Source organism: Lepidochelys olivacea (assembly GCF_965140295.1).
Source record: "Lepidochelys olivacea isolate rLepOli2 genome assembly, chromosome: 4".
Classification (NCBI taxonomy): Eukaryota; Metazoa; Chordata; order Testudines; family Cheloniidae; genus Lepidochelys; species Lepidochelys olivacea.
Genome location: NC_140414.1, coordinates 103,684,667 through 103,706,845, shown reverse-complemented (window position 1 = coordinate 103,706,845; position 22,179 = coordinate 103,684,667). Strand labels below are relative to the sequence as shown.

Here is a 22,179-nt window from a genome sequence, read left to right as displayed (position 1 = left end):
ATCTCCATGCGGGTGGACTCCTGCACCTATGAAAAAAGTCTTACAGTAATCAACAGGGCTCCATGTGTGGACATCCTGGCAGGCTCAGGCCCTTAGATAAAATTTCTCTTGAAACAATACTCCTGTAAACATTTGCCATCTTAGCTGCTTAAAATAAGTACCCTTATTCAAAAGTATTTAGCTTTTTTTTTCTTTTTCTTTTTTTTTTAATACTTTGCTGATGTACAACACATTCCTTTAATTTTTTTAATCAAACATTGATTTTTCAGACTAGACTGGAACATTAAAGTACAGATATTATTAGGAGTCATATTTACATCCCAAAGCTAGCCTACCTTGTTGTGTGTGTCTGAAATCCCAGATATATGAGGGAGAGAGGGCCCAATTCTCATCTCAGACAGATTGTAAATCAGGAATAGCTACACTGAAGTCAATGAAGTTACTTCATTGGGGTAAAACATGAATGAAAGAAGAACTTGGCCCAGTGACGGAATATAAGAGCGGGAGAGAAACTGAGAATACAAGCAAAATGTTTTCCCCTAGTTTATTTTTCAGACTCTAATGTTATTTTGACTGTATAGTTTGATTTTTAGCCTTGTTAGTAATTTAAACAGGAATCTCTGTTAGATAAACTCCAAATAGCAGTATATTTCTGGTGTTATCTTATTTTCCTTTCCCAAGAGTGCATATTGTCTTCAGTTTTCCAATTTTATACCAGGCTCTGCTTATTACCACAAGTGATCTTTCACCTTTATGATCTGGCACCTGCTGTACTTGGAGATGTTTAGTATATAATGTTGCATATTTCTCAGGCAATAGTTGTTGCAACAGCCTGATTATGTTTTTTTTTTCTTTTCTCCCCCTTACCATCATGTGAACTCAGCATTAGACTTGTTAAGAAATATTGCAAAATTGTCCAAAATTATTATTACATAAATCTGGAAGGCTCATAAAGACACCACTATTACATTCAAACTAGCCCCTGGGGCCAAGTTCTGCACTGTGACCTCATCTGGGTGGCATAGGTAGAACTTAAGGCAGATTTCAAACTCTAATATTTTGTTTTGCTATATCCAACTTTTAAAATTCTGTGACTTTAGCTCCAATCTTTATTTTAAAGCCCCAATGGGAAATGAACTGTATAATTTTAATTTATAAAACAAAGTGTTTCTTTTTACATGCATAGAGAGAGAGAGACACGCCCCAACAATCCTCATCTAACCACACAAAAATCTAACTAAAGGCATATAAAGGTGAGATCTACCATAATATATTTTATTTTTAAATATCCATTAGAAAAGTCTTGTTCTCTTCATTTTAATGTCTCTAATCAGAGATCCCAACTAGTCATCCATCAGAATTATATCACCACTATATGTTCTGCACAGACTATGATTTTAACTAAAAAAAAACACAAACATATTTACTTCAACACTATTTAACACATCAGATAAGAAGATACTGGTGTGTTATAATTTGTTTGATATGAAGATGTACATAATCTTTTAAACTTAACTTCTGAAATAGTGTATGTACCAGAAATCACTTTTCAGTCTTCTCTTAGTTGATATTTCTCGTTTCCTCTCTAATCTTACAAGTTTTTAAAGAAAGAATCTAGTCCATTGTTCAATCACTTGAAAGGATTTATCAAAACTTAGTTCAGCTTGTGGTTTTGTTTCTGTTTTTTACAGAAATTATTTAAAACACTTTTTCAAAAATAACTTACGTCCCACCATGTTCTTAAAACAATCACAAGAGCATAAACCCTGCAGTAAGGACACAGGGACAGCACAGTGATCACATAAATTTACCTACCTGTATTGTGTTTCTGAAGACAGTCTCTACACTTAAGCACCATTCACAGAGAAGAAAGAGTTTCTGGGCAGCAATGCATCTTCTTACTTTTTCTAATGTTCTGCTAAATGAGGAGTGTTGAGCAACTCCCTCCAATGCTGTTTAACCCCCTCCTTTCACTCCCTGCCTGTTTAGACCTTCTGAACACTGAAATGCATACAGAGAAACTTGTAATTAGTAATACCAGCTAAGCTAAAACCCTTGATTCTCACTAACCTAAGCTGCACATTCCAAAGTACTAAACAGGAGTGCTAATCAGAAAGCACTTTTTTAGACTAAATTCCTGACTAGACATAAAGCATGAAAGTTAAGCTAAGATATTGCCCTACCAGAGCCCAGTTTCTGCCTACTGGCTTGGTAAAGCCTGCGATATCTCAGGACTCAGGAGCACACACTGTGACTGTGAGAGGAAAATGTTAAGTGTCTCATCTCTCTGTTCTTTTTTTCTTCCCCCTCTCTTGTTCTCGCTGCTCACAGTAGCAAGGTTGTCTCTTGTATACTCCCTGCCCTTAAACTCACCAAACCAGATTTTTACTCCCAACACCAGCAACTTCCCGTAAATCTGAACTGAAATTTTATCCTGTTCACTGAGCGTTTGCTGGCTCAAGGCCAGCGCAGCATTCCTGTTGTTTTAGGAGTGCAGATACCTTTGCTTTTTAAAAAAAATAAAATCGGGGGTAGGAGGGGGGAAAGATAACCTGAAGAGATGTAAAGGCTGGCATGAGAGAGACACTTGGAAACAGTTTAAGTATTGTTTGACACCCCATGTTTGTATTTTTTTTTTAAAGGTGGAGTTCCAATGTGAATATCAGAGAGGGAGACTATATCCTCCACACTAAAATGGAACCACCTATTTGCTGAGCCACCTGCTTTATCTCTGCACAAAGTGTTTAAGGAACAAGATGTTAAATCATGGGTTTCTTTCCCCCGCTATTAAACAATGTAGGCTTTCAATATATAGATGTAGATTTAAAGGAAAACAAATCAATAGTACTCACCTGAGGCATAGCATGGCTTGAATTAGCACAGAAAGGTATTGCACTAGGAGAAACCCACAAACTTTTCTGATCCAATTTCATCAATACAGGGGTTGTGCTTGTCAAAGAAGTGACGCATTTCAACCCCTTCTGACCTGAAGTTACATCTAGTTTCTAGAAAAGGAACAAAAGAGAAACTAGTTTTAGAAACAACAGCCAAGCCCTCCTTTAACCTCTCTGTGATCTCTCTGACAATTGTTTTTTAACCTCAAAAGAAACAGCATGCCAGAGAGTAAACTTTCCCTTCCCACCCCCTTTACCTTACCTGCCTATGCAAGGGTTAAGTAGCCTGATGTATTTAAACAAAGCACAAAACCTGTTTATAGTAAATGCAATCAGCCAACAGAAATCTAATTCAGTACTTGTGACTAAACAAACTGGAACAGGAAGCACACATGAGAATTTATAAAAAGTACTAATTCCTGCTTGCATTGTCATGCAACTGAAAAATGTTTCTACTTCTCTTTAGAGTCTTTTGTTCAATGGCAATTCATTTTTTTGTGTGAAAAGTTTAATACTCTGATGTTTAATCATTTGCATGCAAACACTTAGAACAATATTTGCTTTTTGTACAGAATACTATGGAACCTTTTCATTATTTTTCTTGCTTTGGGGAAGGCATGTTTCTGTAGCTAGGTTTTATTTTCAAATTATTGTTTGTAACTTATGAGAGTTGTACATGGTACCTTTAATACTTGCACACAATAAGAACTCAAACAGGAGAATAATGAAGAGTCATAAAAATTAAAATGTTTAAGGTACATAGTATTGAGGGTTAAAGCTACTGTTGACAATATTCTGCAACCATATTTGTAAATGATTATAAAATGCTGCCAGCTTTATCACCTGGGAAGATACTAAACCTACAATGTTTTGCAGCATCCTGTCCCTTGAGACTAAGTTTCTCCGTTAAATTTTTATGTAAGCAAAAGTTACATTGACTCTTACTGAGTTTTGCTTGAATAAGAACTTCAGGATTGGGCCCATATTATTATAATAAAACCACATACTGAGGCTATGCCTACACTAGCACTTAGGTTGGCAAAACTTTTGTCACTCTGGGGTGTGGAGAAAAACACCCCATAGCGACATAAGTTTTGCGGGCATAAGCGCTCGTGTGCACAGCACTGTCGGTAGGAGAATCTCTCCTGCAGACACAGCTACCACCGCTCGTTGAGCTGTTTTTATTCTGTCAACGGGAGAGTTCTCTCCCGTCGGCATAATGCAGCTACATGAGCACTTTTCCAGCAGCACGGCTATATTGGTACAGCTGTGCCCCTGTAAGCTTGTAGGTGTAGACATGGCCTAAAATTTGAAGTCTTGGTATGAGTGCCTAATGAATGAATCTCATGCACTTGCTCAGTGCATACTTTCAATGTTCCTAATTTTTATAAAAAGAAAAGGAGTACAAGTGGCACCTTAGAGACTAACCAATTTATTTGAGCATAAGCTTTCGTGAGCTACAGCTCACTTCTCTTTTTGCAAATACAGACTTACACGGCTGCTACTCTGAAACCAAATTTTTATGTAATCAAAACCATCCCCCGCCCCAACCAATCAAATACACTATTCCTCAAAGAAGTCTATAGTTATGCCAAATGTTAGGCTGAAACTTCAGCTGTTTCTTACTGTAGCTCTGCTCAAATAGACTAATGTTAGAATTTTTGTTAAGTGAGAAGTGTATTTTTTCCACTGCACCATAACTCAAAAATGGATAAAGGGATTAGCTCAAATTTTCCTAAAATGCATCTTGAGGAAGAAGGCAAATATAGGAAATTTTGACCTCAAAGGTGGTGAATGTTTTTGAAAGTCACAAGTATTATTGAGCAAATAATGGGAGAAAATAATTGTCCACAAGCATTTATTTTAATTAAAATGTGAATGTTACTGAACTGTATTTATAACCATTTCACATGAACATTTTGGCAGCTGAGCGCTGCTAGAATAAATATTCTTGCAAAGCAAATTTTGAGACTTGTGCAAAGCAAATTTTGAGGGTTTTGCAAGTGTATATTCACAAATTTGACACTAGGTGGGTGAAGGCCACACCCTGAAGTCCTCGCTCTCTATTCAGCATACTGTAGAAGACTCAGATGATAATAAGGACTTCAGAAAAACCTCTTACTGACCTTATTAACTTAAGGCTCGACCCTAAGTAATTAAAATTGGATGAAAGTATTCCTGGAGATTTATGATCAAATATATATATATGTTATTGGATTTCTAAAGATATAACACAAAACAATTTATCCAAGACACAAATGCCCAACCTGGAATCAGAGTCTGTTTTTCTCTCCCTATATGTTTAGTAAATTCAACTGTGAGTAAATTCAACTCTTTAAGTGTAAAGCAAAAAGTGATTCAGCATAGGAATGTAAATGAGATGTGCTGTAATTTGCTGCAATATCCATCACTCTGTCAGGTTAAATAAGCCAAGTGCATTCAGAACTCTGTAGTAGTGAGCACAGGTTTCCTGTTCCCTTGCCAAGCCATGGTAGGGTTTCTATCTAAAAGAAAAGAATTTAATGAGTTCACAGCAAAGTGAATTAAATTAAGTGTAGCATGATTAGACTATGAACACTAATCTTAAAAGCAAAAGCCCTTGAATGAGGAAGGTGCCCTTCAAAGCTGATTCTGCCAATTGTAACTGAAAATTCTGGCCAGATACTTACATGCTTTATCTCACCAGTTATGGGACTTCCTGCTGAAATATCATAAAATCAGAAATATAAGGCTGGAGGGCTGGAAGGGAACTTGAAGCCATCAAGTCCAGCCCCCTGTGATGAGGCAGGACCAAGGAAACCTAGAGACCATCCCTGACACTTGTTTGTCCAACCTGTTCGTAAAAGCATCCAGTGATGGGGATTCCATAGCCTCCCTTGGAAGCCTATTCCTGTGCTTAATGAGCCTTAAAGTTAGATAGTTTTTCCTAATAGCTAACCTAAATCTCCCTTGCTGCAGATAAAGCCCATTATTTCTTGTCCCATCTTCAGTGGACCTGGAGAACAATTGATCACAGTCCTCTTTATAACAGCCCTGAACATATTTGAAGACTGTGCTTATGTCCCCCCTGAGTTTTTTCTCAAGACTAAACATGCCCAGTTTTTTTAACCTTTCCTTGTAGTTTAGGTTTTCTAAACCTCTTATCATGTTTGTTGCTCTCCTCTGAACTCTCTCCAGTTTGTCCACCTCTTTCCTAAAGTGTGCAACCACAATTGCACGCATGACTCCAGCTGGGGCCTCACTAGTGCCGCGTTCAGTGGGACAGTTACCACCCTTGTCCAACAAACACCACTCCTGTTAATACACCCCAGAATTATATTAGCCTCTTTCGTTACTACATCACACTGACTCATATTCAATTTGTGATTAATTCTAACCCCCAGATCTTTTTAGCTGTACTACCACCTAACTAGTTATTCTCCATTTTGTGGTTGTCCATTTGATTTTTCCTTCCTAAGTGAAATACTTTGCACTTGTCTTCATTGAATTTCATCTTGTTAATGTCAAACCAATTTTCCAGTTTATCAAGGTCACTTTAAATTCTAATTCTGTCTTCCAAAGTGCTTGCATCCCCTCCCAGCTTGGTGTCATCTGCAAATTTTATAAGTATACTCTCAACTCTGTTATCCAAGTAATTCATGACAACATTGAATAGTACTGGACCCAGGACTGACTGCTGCAGGACCCCACTAGATGCACCCTCCCAGTTTGACAGTGAACCATTGATAACTACTTTTTGAATATGGTCTTTCAAGCAGTTATGTACCCACCATATAGTAATTGCATTGAGACAACATTTCCCTAGGTTGCTTATGAGAATGTCATTGGGGACCGTGTCAAAAGCTTTACTTACACATCTACTGCTTCCCCTTATCCACTAGGCTAGCAATCCTGTCAAAAAAGGAAATTAGGTTGGATTGGCCTGATTTGTTCTTAACAAATCCATGCTGGCTATTCTTTATAATCCTATTATCGTCTAGGTACTTACAGATTGATTATTTAATCATTTGTTATAGTATCTTTCCACATATCAAATTTAGGGTGATTGGTCTATAATTACCTGGGTCCTCTCTGTTCCCCCCTTAAAGATAGGTACTAGGCTTGCCCTTTTCAAGTGCTCACCTGTTCTCCAACCGTTCTCAAAGATAATTGTTATTGGTTCCAAGATTGGTGCAGCTAGTTCCTGAAGTACCCTAGGATGAATTTCATCAGGCCCTGCCAACTTGAATACATTCAGTTTATCAGAATATTCTTTAACCTGCTCTTTCCTTATTTTTGCTGTTAATATAAGTAATATAAGTTGTGTTTTAGTATCTGGTCACACATTAACCTTTTTAGTGAAGAGGGATGCAATGTAGGCATTAAATACCTCAGCTTACTTGATATCATCAGTTATTAGCTCTCCTTCCCTGCTAAGTAGAGGACCTTCTTTCCTTCATCTTTCTCTTGCTCCTAATGTATTTAAAGAAACTCTTCTTATTCCCTTTTCTGTCCCTTGTTAGGTTTAACTGATTTTGTGCCTTAGCCTTTCTGATTTTATCCCTACATGCTTGTGCTATTCTTTTGTCCTCCTCCTTAGTAATTCTTCCATTTTTGCACTTTTTGTAGGATTATTTTTTTTTATTTTTCAGGCCTTTCTTCTTCTTAGCGTATGTGACCAGGCTTCATCACCTAATTTGGTCCACTGGTTGGTTCATTAGCTTCCTCAGCCTGGGCTGGCTACTGATGGGGAATGCGACATGAATGCTGATCCAATCATTAAAGAGCTCCTGGTGAAGCCATATTGGCCTCTTACTATTCTTCCTGTCTTTCTTTGGCATCAGGATAGTTTGCATTTGTGCCTTTAATATAGTCTCCTTGAAAAATTGCCAGCTCTCCTGAACTCCTTTTTCCTTAGAGGTTCTTCCCATGGGACCTTACCTACCAGTTCTCTGAGTTTGTAAAGTCTGCTTTTTTGAAGTCAATTGTCCTCATTCTGCTGTTCCCACTCCTTCCTTTCCTTAGAATCAGGAAATCATTCATTTCATGATCAATTTCATCCTAATTGCTGTCCACCTTCAGATTCACTATTAATTTCTCCATGTTGGACCTAAGGGATTCAGATAGCTTAGTGATGCATGTGGTGTAAAAATGTAGAAAGAGACAAGTGATGTACGTTGCTGGCAAAACCAGGGAAATTAACGTATTCAGCAATGCCTAACTTGTCACAAACTTCCAATAATGAGTCATAAGGAACTGGACATTTTCTGACTGGAAGCCTATAGACAAAATCATAATGTGTTTCTAGGGGTTGTACCATATGGGGAACAAATATCTTTACCTATAATATCAGGGCAAAGCATCAGTTATTGTAAATTAGTAATTAGCCATCTTCTCCCCATCCTCCACTTTAGTCAGACATGGAAACTGATCAAACTTGGGCCTGGTCTACACTAGGAAATCAGGTCAGTATAACTATGTTGCTCAGGGGTGTGAAAAATCCACCTCCCTCAGTGACTCAGTTAAACTGACCTAACTCCCAGTGTAGACAGTGCTAGGTCGATGGGAGAATTCTCCTGTAGACCTAGCTACTGCCTCTTGGGGAGGTGGATTGCCTATGCCAATGGACGAACCCCTCCCATTGGAGTTGATAGCATTTTCACTGAAGCGCTTCAGTGGTGGTGCTGCAGCATTTTAAGTGTAGACCAGCCCTTAGCTTAGAACATAGTGCCTTCTGCCAGGAGAATTGACTTAGAAATATACCAGATCAATGAAATATTATAGCCAGGAGCATGATATCATAATAATTATAATAAAAACCTCCTTCCAAATAACAAAATGCAGCAACATAACCTAGTGAATGGTGTCACAGCACAAAAATATTTTACAGGCAGGGGAAAAATCATGTTTCTTTCACCATGTTCATACGAGAACACATCTCATTGCATAAGCTAGGAGAAGTCTCATGTAATAGCCATAGTTGTAGGGGGCAAGATGAGGTGATCATAAAATCTGACACTTCTCTCCCCCTTCTCCTGCGTCACTGACACTGAGGAGTCATTTACCAGTTTTCTGTGTTCACATCATTACAACTTGCATCCAGGCCCTTCTTATCTCCCATCTTGAGTATTTGCAACATCCTCCTCTATGGCCTTCCTCATACTCCCCTCACCTCCCTCAGGCCCATTCAAAATGCTGCTGGCCTGTTCTGACGATGTCACTTCCCTCTGTGAGACCCTTCACAGGCCCTCCTTTCTCCACTGGATTAAGTCCAGGCTTCCCAAGGCCTTTCAGCTTTTAGCCTCTGCGTACTTATCCACTCTTGCATCTTATTACATTGCCCCTGCCTCCTTGGTTCCATCTACAATGCCAACCCCAATCATTCCTTTGTCCACTTCTTTCACAAGTGCCTTCGTGCTTTCTTCCATGCTGTTCTTTATATATACAACACCCTCCCTAAACTGGTATGTAAGTAAAGCTGCTACTGTGTCCTCCTTAAATCACTCCTTAAGATCAATTTCTATCATGGTACACATGGGAAACTGCCAACATAGTCTTAGCCCCTAATAGCCATCTACCTGATATCTATTTTGTTTTTTCAATCTGATCGCTTACTTAAAATATTAAATGACTTCATCCCATCTAGCTATAACTAATCTATACAGCCACCTGTGTCCTATTGTCAGTAACCTAATCCTCCTTCCCTCAGTCCTTCCAATTATTTGTTCTCTCAGATGGTTCCTTAGCTGTAATGCTTTACAGTAGCTGACAGACTAAGCAATATTGAATGGTATAGCTTATTAATGCTTAAAGATCCTATTCCCCTCCCTTCTTCTTGCGGTGACTCTCTCTTCAGTCTTTATGGCCTGATTCGCTACTGCTTTGCATCTTGTGTGGTCAGTTACTCCTGTGCAAAGTGGGCATAAAATACTACTCTTCTTATTTGGTAGGGTTTACATCCACTTTGTACAGGAATAACTGCCTACAGAAGATGCAAGCACTTAGATTTCATAGACAGTATGTGCTTTGGAGTAAGGACTGTGCGCTGACAGTGGCTGACTTAGCCTTGCTAGAGATTCTCCAGTATAGGGGCTTTCTCTGGGTTGTGTAAATGTGACGCAGCCAGTTGGAGCACTCTGTGCTTCTGCAACCTCAGCTAACACACAGTGCCTTTGGAGCTCGTAGCGAGGCGGTGGGGTGCCCCACCACCCCACCAAGGGAAGAACCGCCCCAGACACCAAAGTGGGCGGAGCCAATGGAGCCTGCGCCTGCCCCCCAGAGGTCAAGGCGCAGGACAGGAAGTAGAAAAGCCCAGCCCTCGAGCTCAGTTGGGCAACAGCAGCCAGAGAGGCCAGATGCCCGTGGCCTGGCTCCGGCTTGGGAGACCTCAGCAAGCCACAGCCGACCCGAGGACTGGCCGGACGAGCCGATGCCTGACGCTGACCGACGCCCAGAGGAGCGGCCAAGCCTACCCCTCGCCAGCTACCCAGAGGAGCAGCCAAGCCTACCCCTCGCCAGCTACCCAGAGGAGCAGCCAAGCCTACCCCTCGCCAGCTACCCAGAGGAGCAGCCAAGCCAACCCCTTGCCAGCTACCCAGAGGAGCAGCCAAGCCTACCCTTCTCCAGCTACCCAGAGGAGCGGCCAAGCCTACCCCTCGCCAGCTACCCAGAGGAGCAGCCAAGCCTACCCTTCTCCAGCTACCCAGAGGAGCTGCCAAGTCTACCCCTCACCAGCGACCCAGAGGAGCCCATGCTGCTGGAACCCTCCGAGGACACCACCCTGACCCAGGTACCCTACGAGGGAGAGTCCGGAAGTAGCCTGGGGGCAGCTGACCCCAGTCTGGCTGCAGCACTGCCAGAGCCCATGTCAGTGTGTTGCGGCCAGGATCCCCACTGACACAGCAACGGGTCTTCAACCGCTGCTAGAGCCCTGGGCTGGGACGCGGTGGAGTGGGTGGGCCTGCATCCCCCCTGCCACCCACCTTGCGGGTGGCAGTCTTCCCCCTCCCCCTGGTTGCTAAAGCCAGGGCCTGGGCTTCTATTGAACTATTTGCTCAGCCCCTGAGCCTGAGGGCCTGAGCCCCTGACTGTTTGTTTGCTGCCCCGCCCTGACCCAGGGCCTGGGCTTATACCGAACTGCTTGCGGGACCCAACCTGAAGGTCTGGGCCATAGCCTGGGTATTCCCCAACCCAAGCGAGGGTGTAGTGAGGCGGTGTGGTGCCCCACCACCTCGCCAAGGGACGAGCCCCGGCTGAGTTCCCTTACACATGGTGGAGAATGTGCGCATGAGCCCTTGACCCCTGTGAGAAGGGGCCTGGGGGGGACGGTCCCCCGAAGAAGTCATGGATATGTCCAGACTTTTTAAGCTCCTGACGGAGAGCCAGGAGCAACAGCAGGCGGCCCAGCTCCAGCAGCAGCAGCAGCAGCAGGCCGCCCACCAGCAGGTCATCCAGCAACTGAGGACCCAGCAGCAGCAGCTGGTTTGGGACCTGGGGGTGCAGAACCGGGCGTTCCAGCGACAATGCATACAGCAGCTGATAGCGGCACTGCCATGGCCCCCGGAGCCCTAGCCGGGAGACGCAGCCGGGGCACCCCGGCCCACTGCGCCAGTGCAACTAACCAAAATGGGACTGGAGGATGACCCCAAAGCCTTTTTGGTGACTTTTGAAAGGGTGGTGAGGTCGCAGGGTGGGCACCCAACCAGTAGGCCACCCTCCTGGCCATCTGACTGGGACTGCCCAAGCTGTATACCGGGGGCTAGCCACGGAGGACACGCGGGATTACACCTAGGTAAAGGCGGCGATTCTAGATGCCTTAGATGTCAGCCTGGAAACCTTCCAGCAGCGGTTCCGGAGTCTGACCTACAACGCGGGCACTCGACCCCGGTTGGTGGCCCAGGAGCTGAGGGAGGCATGCAAGCAGTGGCTACAGCCCGAGAGGCGAACCCCAGATGAGCTCACTGAGCAAGTCATCCTGGAACAGTTCAAACACATCCTCCCACAGTGAGGAAGGCCCTGGGTCCTCCGCCATTGGCCTGCGACGCTAGCCACCACCATCGCCCTAATGGAAGATTTCCTTGCGGCTGAAGCCCCGGTGGGACCGGCTATTTGAACCCACCCATGGGGGCCTGACCGCCCCAACCTAGAGAGAAAGGGGAGCACCTGGATCGAGCTACGAAACCCTTTGCAGGGCCAGGAGCCCCGATATCGACGTCCAGAGGGGCCGGTTTGACAAGCCCCTCGGGCCCCTGAGACAGTGGTCAGAAGGACCAATCAAAGCCCCCCAAGGCACCCCGGGGGAGCATCCGCCCAGCCCGGACTACCAGAGCTTGGGCCCTGTTTCTCCTGTGGGAAATATGGACACTCGCAATGGGACTGCACCGAGATGGACTGTAGTTTCGGGCACATTTGTGTGGGGGAAAACTGTGCCGGAGGGCCGCAGGCCACCAAGATTACAGTGCCAGTAGTTGTCGAGGATTGCCCGACCCTGGCCCTGATTGACTCAGGCTGCGGCCAGACCCTCATCTGCCAAAGCTTAGGCCTCTCAGCGGACCCCCGCTTGGGGACCATCCGGTTGCAGTGTATCCATGGCGATGTATAGCCCTATGCCAGTGCTCAAGTCCAGCTAACAGTGGATGGGGGCATTCGGCTGATGGTGGTTGGCCTGGCCCCGCGACTAGCCTACCCTGTGATCCTAGGATGTGATTGGCCAGAGTTCCCAGGGGTCCTTCATTTGAATGCCGTGGAAGGCCTGGAAATCTCTCCAGCACTGGAAGGAGGCTGCCTTGAGACCCACGCAAAGCAGGGGGTGGAAAGGGACTCCAATGGACAGAGAGAAGAGCCCGAGGACCCCCCACCGACGTCTGCCGATGAATCTCGGGTTAGCATTGACTTCTGCCAGGACCAAAGGGAAGACCCTACCCTTAGTCGAGTGTATGAGCAGCTAGCGGCCGTTGATGAGACCCTGATTGATCCGTGCCAAGCAAAGGTGTGGCCCCATTTCGGGTTACGCCATGACTGTCTCTATCGGGTGGAACGAGAGCCCCGTACCGGAGAGGTCCAGACCCAACTGCTAGTGCTGCAATGTGACCGACGAGCGGTAATGAAACTCACCCACGACATCCCAGCTGCAGGGCACTTGGATAGGAAAAGACCCTCGCCCAAATTTTGACATGGTTCTTTTGGTCCAGGGTGCACCAGGAGGTGAGGAACTATTGTAATTCCTGTCCAGAATGTCAGCTGGCTGCTTCCTCACGGACGCCTAAGGCCCCACTGATTCCCATGCCCATTGTAGAAACACCATTTGAGCGAGTGGCCATGGACTTGGTGGGCCCCCTCCCAAAGAGTATGGCTGGGTTCCAGTACATGCTGGTCACGTGCATTACGCCACTCGTTTCCCCAAAGCTGTCCCGCTACAGAGCATCACCGCCAGAACCATTGCTGATGAGCTCGTGAAGGTCTTTCCCACGTGGGCTTACCCCGGGAACTACTTACTGACCAAAGCACCAACTTCACCTCCAAGCTGCTACAGCAGGTGTGCAACCTCCTGGGGATCAAGCAGCTACCCACTTCCATCTACCACCCGCAAACCGACACTTCCATCAACCATACCCTCAAAGACATGCTACGCAAATTTCCCCCAGAGGACCTATGCCACTAGGACCAGCTGCTCCCGCCTTTGCTTCTGGCCATCCGTGAGGTACCCCAATCCTCCACAAAATTTTCCCCTTTTGAGCTATTGTATGGACGTCGCCCGTGGGGGCTACTGGATCTCATGAGGGAGACATGGGAGCAAGCTTCAAGAACGCCTCACTCAGATGGGAGCTCTAGCTCGGGAGAACTTGAAGGCGGCTCAGGAAGCTCAGGCCCAAACATACAACCGGGAGACCCGGGTCTGCGATTTCAAACCCAGTGATCGGGTCCTGCTCCTCCTGCCCTCCAGTGAATCAAAATTACTAGCCCATTGGCAGGGGCCGTATGAGGTGGTCCAAAAGGTTGGACCGGTCAACTATGAGATTAACCAGCCTAACTGGCATAAGAAAACTCAGCTGTACCATGTTAACCTCCTGAAGCCCTGGCGAGAGTGAAAGGGCCTTCTAATTAACCCCTCCCCCCCAGAGCCCGAGTTGGGCCGCCGAGTGCCCCTGACCAAGGACTCCGCAGCACCCCAGCTTGGAGAAACCTTGACCGAGGAGCAACATAAGCAGACCCAGTGCCTCCTGCAGGCATTCCCCAGAACTTTCATTGCCCAGCTGGGCCACATGACCTTCGTTCACCACGCAATTCAGACGGAGCCTGGAGTGGTGATCCAGGAATCGAATAGGCCCTTGCCACACCGCATGCGGCAAGTTGTCGAGGAGGACGTCCAAGCTATGCTAGACTTGGGGGGTCATTGAACCATCGCAAAGCGAGTGGCGCAGCCCAGTAGTGCTGGTACCCAAACCCAATGGCACGCAGCGGTTCTGTATTGACTTCCGACGTGTAATGCCATTTCAAAATTCAATGCATACCCGCTGCCTCGGGTCGACGAACTGCTGGGCCGCTTAGGAGAGGCTCGCTTTCTCACCACTCTCGATCTGAGCAAAGGATACTGGCAGATCCCACTCGACCCTGCATCCCAGGAAAAGACCGCATTTGCCACCTCCACGGGCCTGTATCAGTTCACTTGAATGACCTTCAGTCTCCATGGGGCCCCAGCAATGTTTCAACGGCTGATGGACCGCCTCCTTCAACCCCACCGAAAGTACGCTGCTGCGTACCTGGACGATGTCGTTATTTTCAGCTGCCATTGGGAGAACCACCTGGAATGGGTAGTTGTGGTCCTGAGGTCCCTGCAGGCAGCAGGATTAACTGCCAATCCAAAAAATGCCGCATTGGATGGCAAGAGACCACCTATCTAGGGTACACTATCGGGAGGGGACAGGTGAGATCCCTAGTGGAAAAAGTTCAGGCCCTGGCGGCCTGCCTACTACCCACCACAAAGCGCCAAGTGTGCCAGTTCCTGGGAATTGCAGGCTACTACCAGCGGTTTATTCCCAGTTTCATGTCGATCGCAGCCCCTTTAACCGGGCTTTTGACCAAAGACAGCCCCCGACATATAGTGTGGACCTCAGAGTGCGCGGACGCCTTCCAGGCACTCAAAGACAGTCTCTGCCACAAGCCTGTCCTATACAGCCCCGACTTTAACCAAGAGTTCATCCTCCAGACGGACACCTCGGAGGAAGGACTTGGGGCTGCTCTGTCCCAGGATGTGGATGGAGAAGAACATCCGACCTTATACCTCAGTCAGAAGTGGTTTCCACGAGAGAGGAACTAAGCGGTGATAGAGAAGGAGGCCCTGGCAGTGAAATGGGCCTGTGACACATTGCGATACTACCTCCTTGGGGACCCATTCATTCTGGTCACCGACCATGCCACGCTTCAGTGGTTGGCCAAAATGAAAAATAATAATATGAGACTAACGCGGTGGTACCGAGCACTGCAGCCCTATGCATTTACTGTCCGCCATAGGGCAGGTAAGGACCACGCGAATGCAGATTTCTTGTCCTGCCTGAGAGAGTTGGAAGGGTCCGATGAACGGGAGCCAGACTTGAGTGGGGGTGGTGGTGTAGTGAGGCGGTGTGGTAGAAAAGCCCAACCCCGGAGCTCAGTTGGGCAACAGCCTATACTGAACTATTTGCTCAGCCCCTGCTGAAGGGCCTGAGCCCCGGACTGTTTGTTTGCTGCCCCGCCCTGATCCAGGGCCTGGGCTTATATCGAACTGCTTGCAGGACCCAGCCTGAAGGTCTGGGCCATAGCCTGGGTATTCCCCAACCCAGCCGAGGGTGTAGTGAGGTGGTGTGGTGCCTCACCACCCCGCCGAGGGACGAGCCCCAGCTGAGTTCCTTCACAGAGCTACTGTAGCCAGAGGGGGAAAATATCCCAGTGCTGCTCTACACTAAGCCCCCAATACTAGGTTATGCAACAAGCTTCTTTGTGGCTTTTCCACTTCTGCTGGTCTCAGGAGAGTACTGAGCCTCTGTTTTCATATGGGCCTGGAGATCAACTAGCACATTCAGGGTCAAAATACTAACTATGAATAATGATATTGCTAAACTCCAATGCATACTGCTGGATTCTCCTTGCATAGAAGGTATGGCTTTCTTGTTCCTGAAACTGATAGTCCTGCAGTAAAATGAAGATCTGAAAATGATAGAATAAGAGGCTCTGAATCTAGAGCTGGACATATCCCTGTTACATTTCCCAGAAGAAAACAGAGTGGTTACTTCATATTTGGGACATTATAGATTCAACAAGCCCCTTCTAAAGACCAGGTTGCACATATTGCTAAAGTCTGATCACTCTTACACAGAGTAGAAACTGTAGCGGATGAAACCAGGAGCTGGGTGAAATCATAAGACAGTGTGGTTAGACTTAACCATGGCTGGGTGACTGAGCACTGGTCTGATGATTACTCCAAAGTCATTCTGCTTGAAGGGAAGTGAAACAGAGGAAAAGTGCAACAGAAGCATTTTCAGAAGGAAATTGTCAGCGTTCGTGCTGAAGCAGTCTCTAAGACCATGGGAAACTAGCTCTAGTGGAGTTTAGTTGCCAATCATCTATACGTTCATAATTAATCCATTTAAAAATGAGACGGATCAGGGGAGAATCTGCCCTAAAAATTCATGTAAAAATTCCAATCTCTTAAGTACAAAAAAATGTGAAAGACTCTGGGCCTGTGAGGCCTCATAGACACAGACTCTGAGACCTCACGTTTGTGTGTGTGTGTGTGTACACGCACATGCTAGATACTTGTGGTTGTTTGGTGGAAAATATGTAAAGCTAGTGGCCTGATGAATATAATCTACCACAGCAGCAGAATTCCCCTGGCAGCGTAAAGCATGGAGCATGAGAGTCCGCAAAACAAAGGAAAGAAGAGCAGAAAGTGGGCCATTGGCTGCTGTGTGGCTGCATCAGGGAGACTATCTGGGGCTGGTATCCCTGCCCTTTTATACTCTTTCTTGTTATTAAAAGTAAATCTGTGGCCCAAGGAGGAGTCCTAATCCCAGCTAATAGCACATCCCTATCTCACAGGGGTTGCGTGTGGATAAACGCCTCAAGATTGTGAGGCACTCAGATATGGTAATGGGAGCCATATAGGTAAATCAAATAGTGGGATGATTTACAGGGAGAAAGAGGTAAATTTGACCACCTCAGATGGATCTGGCCTCTTGCTTCTGAAGTCACATCCCACAGTATTCCAGGGACCAATCAGTATCCACCATCAGTGAGAAGATCCTACAATCCAGGTTATGTGACTTGACTAAGTAGAAGCCAAAGCCTGACCATATAAGGACCTCTATCTTTGATCATAATGAAGATGTGCCAAAATCTAACTGTGCTAGTGATGTGAAGTAGGAAAGGACTAGATGGCACCAGCTAATAGAAGTTGAAATTACAGGTGGTCACAATGAGGACTGAAGAAGTAACTGAATGTAATAAAATGCTCACCCAAATTGCTGATAAATAAGTACAGTAGGCTGCCTCATAGGACAGCTTGCAGACTTGCACCTTTCCTATTTTCTTTTAAATGAAAATGAATATTCATAATGATTCAGGGCAGGTATTACTTTCATCCCCTACTTTTCAGATAGTGCATTAGAAGCCACCAGGAGAACTGGAATTGTGATGTCTCAAATCAGACACGGTGTAGTTAAAAATATGTTGACTATATGTCCAGCCAACCTGAGACCCTAGACAGCACAGTCAGCTCTGGTAGGAAACACTGCAAAAATGTTTTGGGAAGTCCAGTTTTGATTTGTCTCCACCTGCTGGTAGGAAGGCTTAATCAACTTGTCCAAGACTGGAATAGAAAGCTGAAATGATTGGTTTTTATAATCCCAGAAAAAGGATTAGAAGAGCAAATCTTTTACAATTACACACAAAGACATAATGCTGGTGATAAAAATACATAAACAGGATACTCTGTGTCCCATGACCTTGTATTGTAAGATGAAAACAAATTAATCCTCTGTAGAAGTGTACACTAACTCCAGAATTCCTTAAAGAGGCTGTGAATATTCACAACAGCTGATTGAACGATACAAACAGAATTTTGTGCATATCAAAGCACAAGTTCAGTTCCATATTATTTGTGGGGTCCTATTATTACTTAATTATGAGCATTTTGATGACTGCTTTTTTGTTTTTTGTCCCTTCCAACTAGATTCAGAAATTTGGACTGGATGATTCAAGAGATTAATTAAATCTTTATTTTCTATGAATTTATTAAAAATATGCAATACTAAAATCATATCAGCAAACTTGGAAGCTACAGGTTACTATGCATGTATATATAAAAGTAAAATGCAGTGTGTATGTGCACATTATTTATACCCACAAACTTTCACACAAGCATATAGTTTTAAGCTTCTTTATTCCTATATTCTAATTCTTTGTTTCATTAGGACATTATAAATAGGGGTAATTAGGGGTGGGTGACTTGATTCAGACAGAATAAGAACCAGCCCAAAACATGGCCATGACTCAGATCACAGAAAAAGCAAGCTGTATATAAGGGTTGGAAAAGCTTGTTAACTTTTTGTAAATTTTCATATTGGTTTAACTTTCATACTTCCAGGTTTTGATCAGGAAATGTGATATTGAAATGGTGTGAAAAAGGCAATTCTTGTGTTGTATTTCTACCAGAGTCCAAAACAGTCTTTTTTTTTAATTCTGTGTTTGTACAGCACCTAGCACAGTGGGGTCCTGGCCCATAATGAGATGTTATTGCAATACAAATAATAATAATAAAGCATCAAACCTGTAGAAAAACCTAAAGAAAAACCTGTCACAAGATTTTTAGTCAAAAGAAGTTGGGATATTGTAAGCTCAGATAATCAGCTCTAAGTTGACAAGGTGCAATGGGTGAAATGAGACAAACAAATAGGGAGTGGGTGGATAAGACAACAGAAAGTGATTGTTACAATACATTAAGGAGATGTCTCAGCTCCCCACCTAGCCAGCCAGGTCTACAGATTCCACAGAATATGTGTCCATTAAGGAGGGACTTGAAGGAGGAGATGATAGAGGCCTGGTGGACTTGTCAAAGAGAGGGTTCCAGTTGTACGGGGCCACATGGAGAGAGACAGAGATGAGAAGGACACAAAGACAACAGTTAGTTGTGCAGCTTAGGTGGACTGAGAGGGTGTGGAAGGAGGCAAAAGTAAAGAGTAAGGGGCAAAGTTATGAGGGTTTTGAAAGTGAGGACAAGGAACTTACATTTGACATGGGAGGCTAAGAGAAACCAGTACTAACTCACCTGCACTTGTATTCACTGAGCTTTCTGGATTAGTGCTTTTATCTTACAAATTTAGTCCTTCTATAAGGAAAGAAATATAGACTGGAATCAACCACACCAGTTTAGATATTGCAGGAATAGCTCTTGTCAGAATAACCACTAGATATATGCTCCATTTATTTAGCATTTCAGATACAAATTCAAGAGTAGGAATTATTACTCTGTAATGACCAGCTTTGCCAACTTTTTTTCTGAGACATTCTGTCACAAAACTCCAAAACATTTGATGCATCTCAGATTGTGTTATGGTGTTATGCTATTGCATGGCAGCACCCAGTGTATTAAGGCAAATTAGATACCAGTGATGAGGACTCCACAATCCTGTGCCATCCTGTTTCCACAAAGACAAAGTTTATGTGAATTTTATAGGCCTTAATTTTTTTTATTACTGTTAACATAGTAATTAGTGGGTTATTAATAACAACTTTAAAGCCAAGACTTCCACTTGCATTTTAAATTATTTTAAACAATAGAGATTCTGAAAGGAATACCTTAAATTGTGACACAAAATTACTTTCCTTGCCATTACCTGAACTGGCTTTCTTATAAGTAGTGCTTCCTATCTGAATTACAAGGGTGCTGTTTCTGCAGGGCTGGATTTTCTTTTTCTCCAAACTCCATTTCCATTTTCCCATTATTTTATCTGTATCCTCTCTTTCACCCTCCCTTTCCTAACTCATACTGTCTCTCTTCTCCTCTTAACCACTCTCTCTCCTTTGCTTACCCCAAGTCTCTACACATTCTGGGAAGTTTAGGAAAGAAAATGTCTAAAATTTAAAGGTGGCAAGATGGAAACTGACTTATGGCTGATGTTGGGCTCTCATTCTGTATATGTCACAAATAATTCCATTTTTAGCAGAGAGGTTGCTATTAGCAGAAAGCCTTGTAATCATAATTTCAATGTAAAGTGTGTTTTCTAACTGAAAAGTGGCTTAGGGTAATATTTTCAAGACTTCTTAAATCACTTCTGAAATTTTACCCTAAGTAAAAATGGCATGGTGGGGCTCTGTCTAAAGTCTTACATTAAGCCTTGGCTAAGCTCCCCCTTGTGGATGGTCACTGTCTGTGTTAGACCCAGAGCTTGGATCCCATGTGCTTTTAAGCTTAATGAGTCTGAGCCCTGGCTAGAGATTGACTCTATGTCTTTGAATGGTAGTCTCCCCTTGGATTTGGACAGAAAAGCTCAGTTGTGCCTCGCTTGGACTTGGGCAAAATGACAATTGGTCTTTACCTCTCTTGTTTAAGTGTCCGTGACTGGGCTATCAGTACCACATTGCCTGCTTTCCTGCAGATGTGCAAGCTCCACTGGACTAAATTAATCGTTTGCATCGATGTAGCAGACATCATGACAGTAATCAAATAGAGATACATATGATATTCATTAATATAAATATTGCCCAGGTTCTTCACATCATTTTTATAATCTCTATTTACAGACTAAAGGATTTATTGTTTCTAACTTCCAGCCCAGAAAACTCAACCTGGGATCTGGAAGTCAAGCTGGGCTTTTTTCTGCTCATGTAATAAAGGTTCGGCAGGCCAAATGATATCCTTCGTGCTTTCATTGGGGGTTGCACAGGAGTAACTAATACATTCTTAATAAGTTCTTAAACAACTGTTGATGTAAAGGAAGGAATAAAGTCCAGTTCACTGCCCCTCACCTATGTTTGCTCTACAGAGCTCATAGGAGTAAAAGCAATTAACACTTATTTTAATTACTGAAGTCAGGAGATATGACTCTAAATACAAAGGCAGCCATTTTTAGTTTAGTCACTTTTTATATTAGGACCATACTTGTTGGGAGCTGGACTGGAAGCAACACAAAACATCTCCATGCAGAAGTCAGCCAGAATTCTTGCGGAGTTTTCGCTGTGTGCAGTTCTTCCAAACATAACTTCTGCCTCAGAGCCACAAACTGACTACTCACAAATAGTCAACTAAATCAGACAAGATCCAAGAGCATCAGCCATTTTAGAGCTTCTCCCAGAGAAGAGGATTATCTGGCTACCAATTTAACTACACAATCTGTTCTGGCACAGAGTGTGCAACATCATCAGAAAAATTATAGGAACTGCGTTTGTGCAAAAGCCAAATGAAACCGTTAGAATGTGAGCGCCTTATTAGGTGCTGCTAAGGAATATCGCTTCCATAGGCCCAGAAAATGCTGCGTCACCTACAAGTGGGGTTTAAATTTCCACACTCATAAGAGTCACAGGCAGTGGAGGCTAAGAACAGCAACAGCAAAGTTATGAGTTGTTCAGTGCAGACAGTAAAAGCACCTTTTGAATGGTCCCTGGGGCTGAATATGTAAGAGAGTAAAGTCTAATTTGGGAAACGCTAGGGAGGATGCCAAATGACTGAAGGAGTGTCCTTATAAATGTAAGAGTCTTAGTGAGTGAAAAGGGGAAAGGAAGGAAAATGAAGTGGCTTATTCAGCTTGTTCTCTCGTTTTGGATAAGAAAAATATGTTTTTTTCACCTTGTCAGCAAAAGGGCTTCCTGGTTATCCTACTCTCTTCACAGCTTTTTTCAGCTATGGCTGCTTTTTAAAAAAGGAATCCGAGCTTGTAGGAGAAATATTTAAGCATCTGTCTCTCCAGGTTTGTATGCTGACCCTGTCGCCATAGTACCAGAGTGCCTCAAGAACAGCTGCTCTTTCTGTGCCAGGAGTGAATTCCACCTACAGAAAGCCTGAATATTCTATGTAGATGCTGTGTACCAAGGGAAGGGAATTGAAATCCATCCTCCAACCAGAGGCCAGGGTGTGGGGTTGCTACACAGCTGCTCCATGTCGATTGCATAGTACTAGGGACACTAGAGCTACATAACAGTAAGCTTGTGGCTCCTCTTCCTGCCTGCTCCCCTTGTGACCTTCTGTGTTGGTCTATGGGGTTGGTACAAAGGCCTTTTGTGCAGTACATAGGAAATGGACACTCACAGCTACTCTGCTTGCTGCTCGGCTTCCCAC

General features: G+C 44.3%; 1 protein-coding gene across 1 annotated transcript in view; it reads right to left on the bottom strand.

Annotated features, from left to right (window-relative positions):
• The window catches only part of RBM47 (RNA binding motif protein 47), a 111,622-nt gene extending 109,288 nt beyond the window's left edge, over positions 1-2,334 (bottom strand). The window contains exon 1 of the mRNA XM_084625575.1: positions 1,816-2,334. The gene's annotated coding sequence lies outside the window, so the exon portion shown is untranslated. The remainder of the gene's footprint in view (positions 1-1,815) is intronic.
• Positions 2,335-22,179: the final 19,845 nt, after the last annotated feature.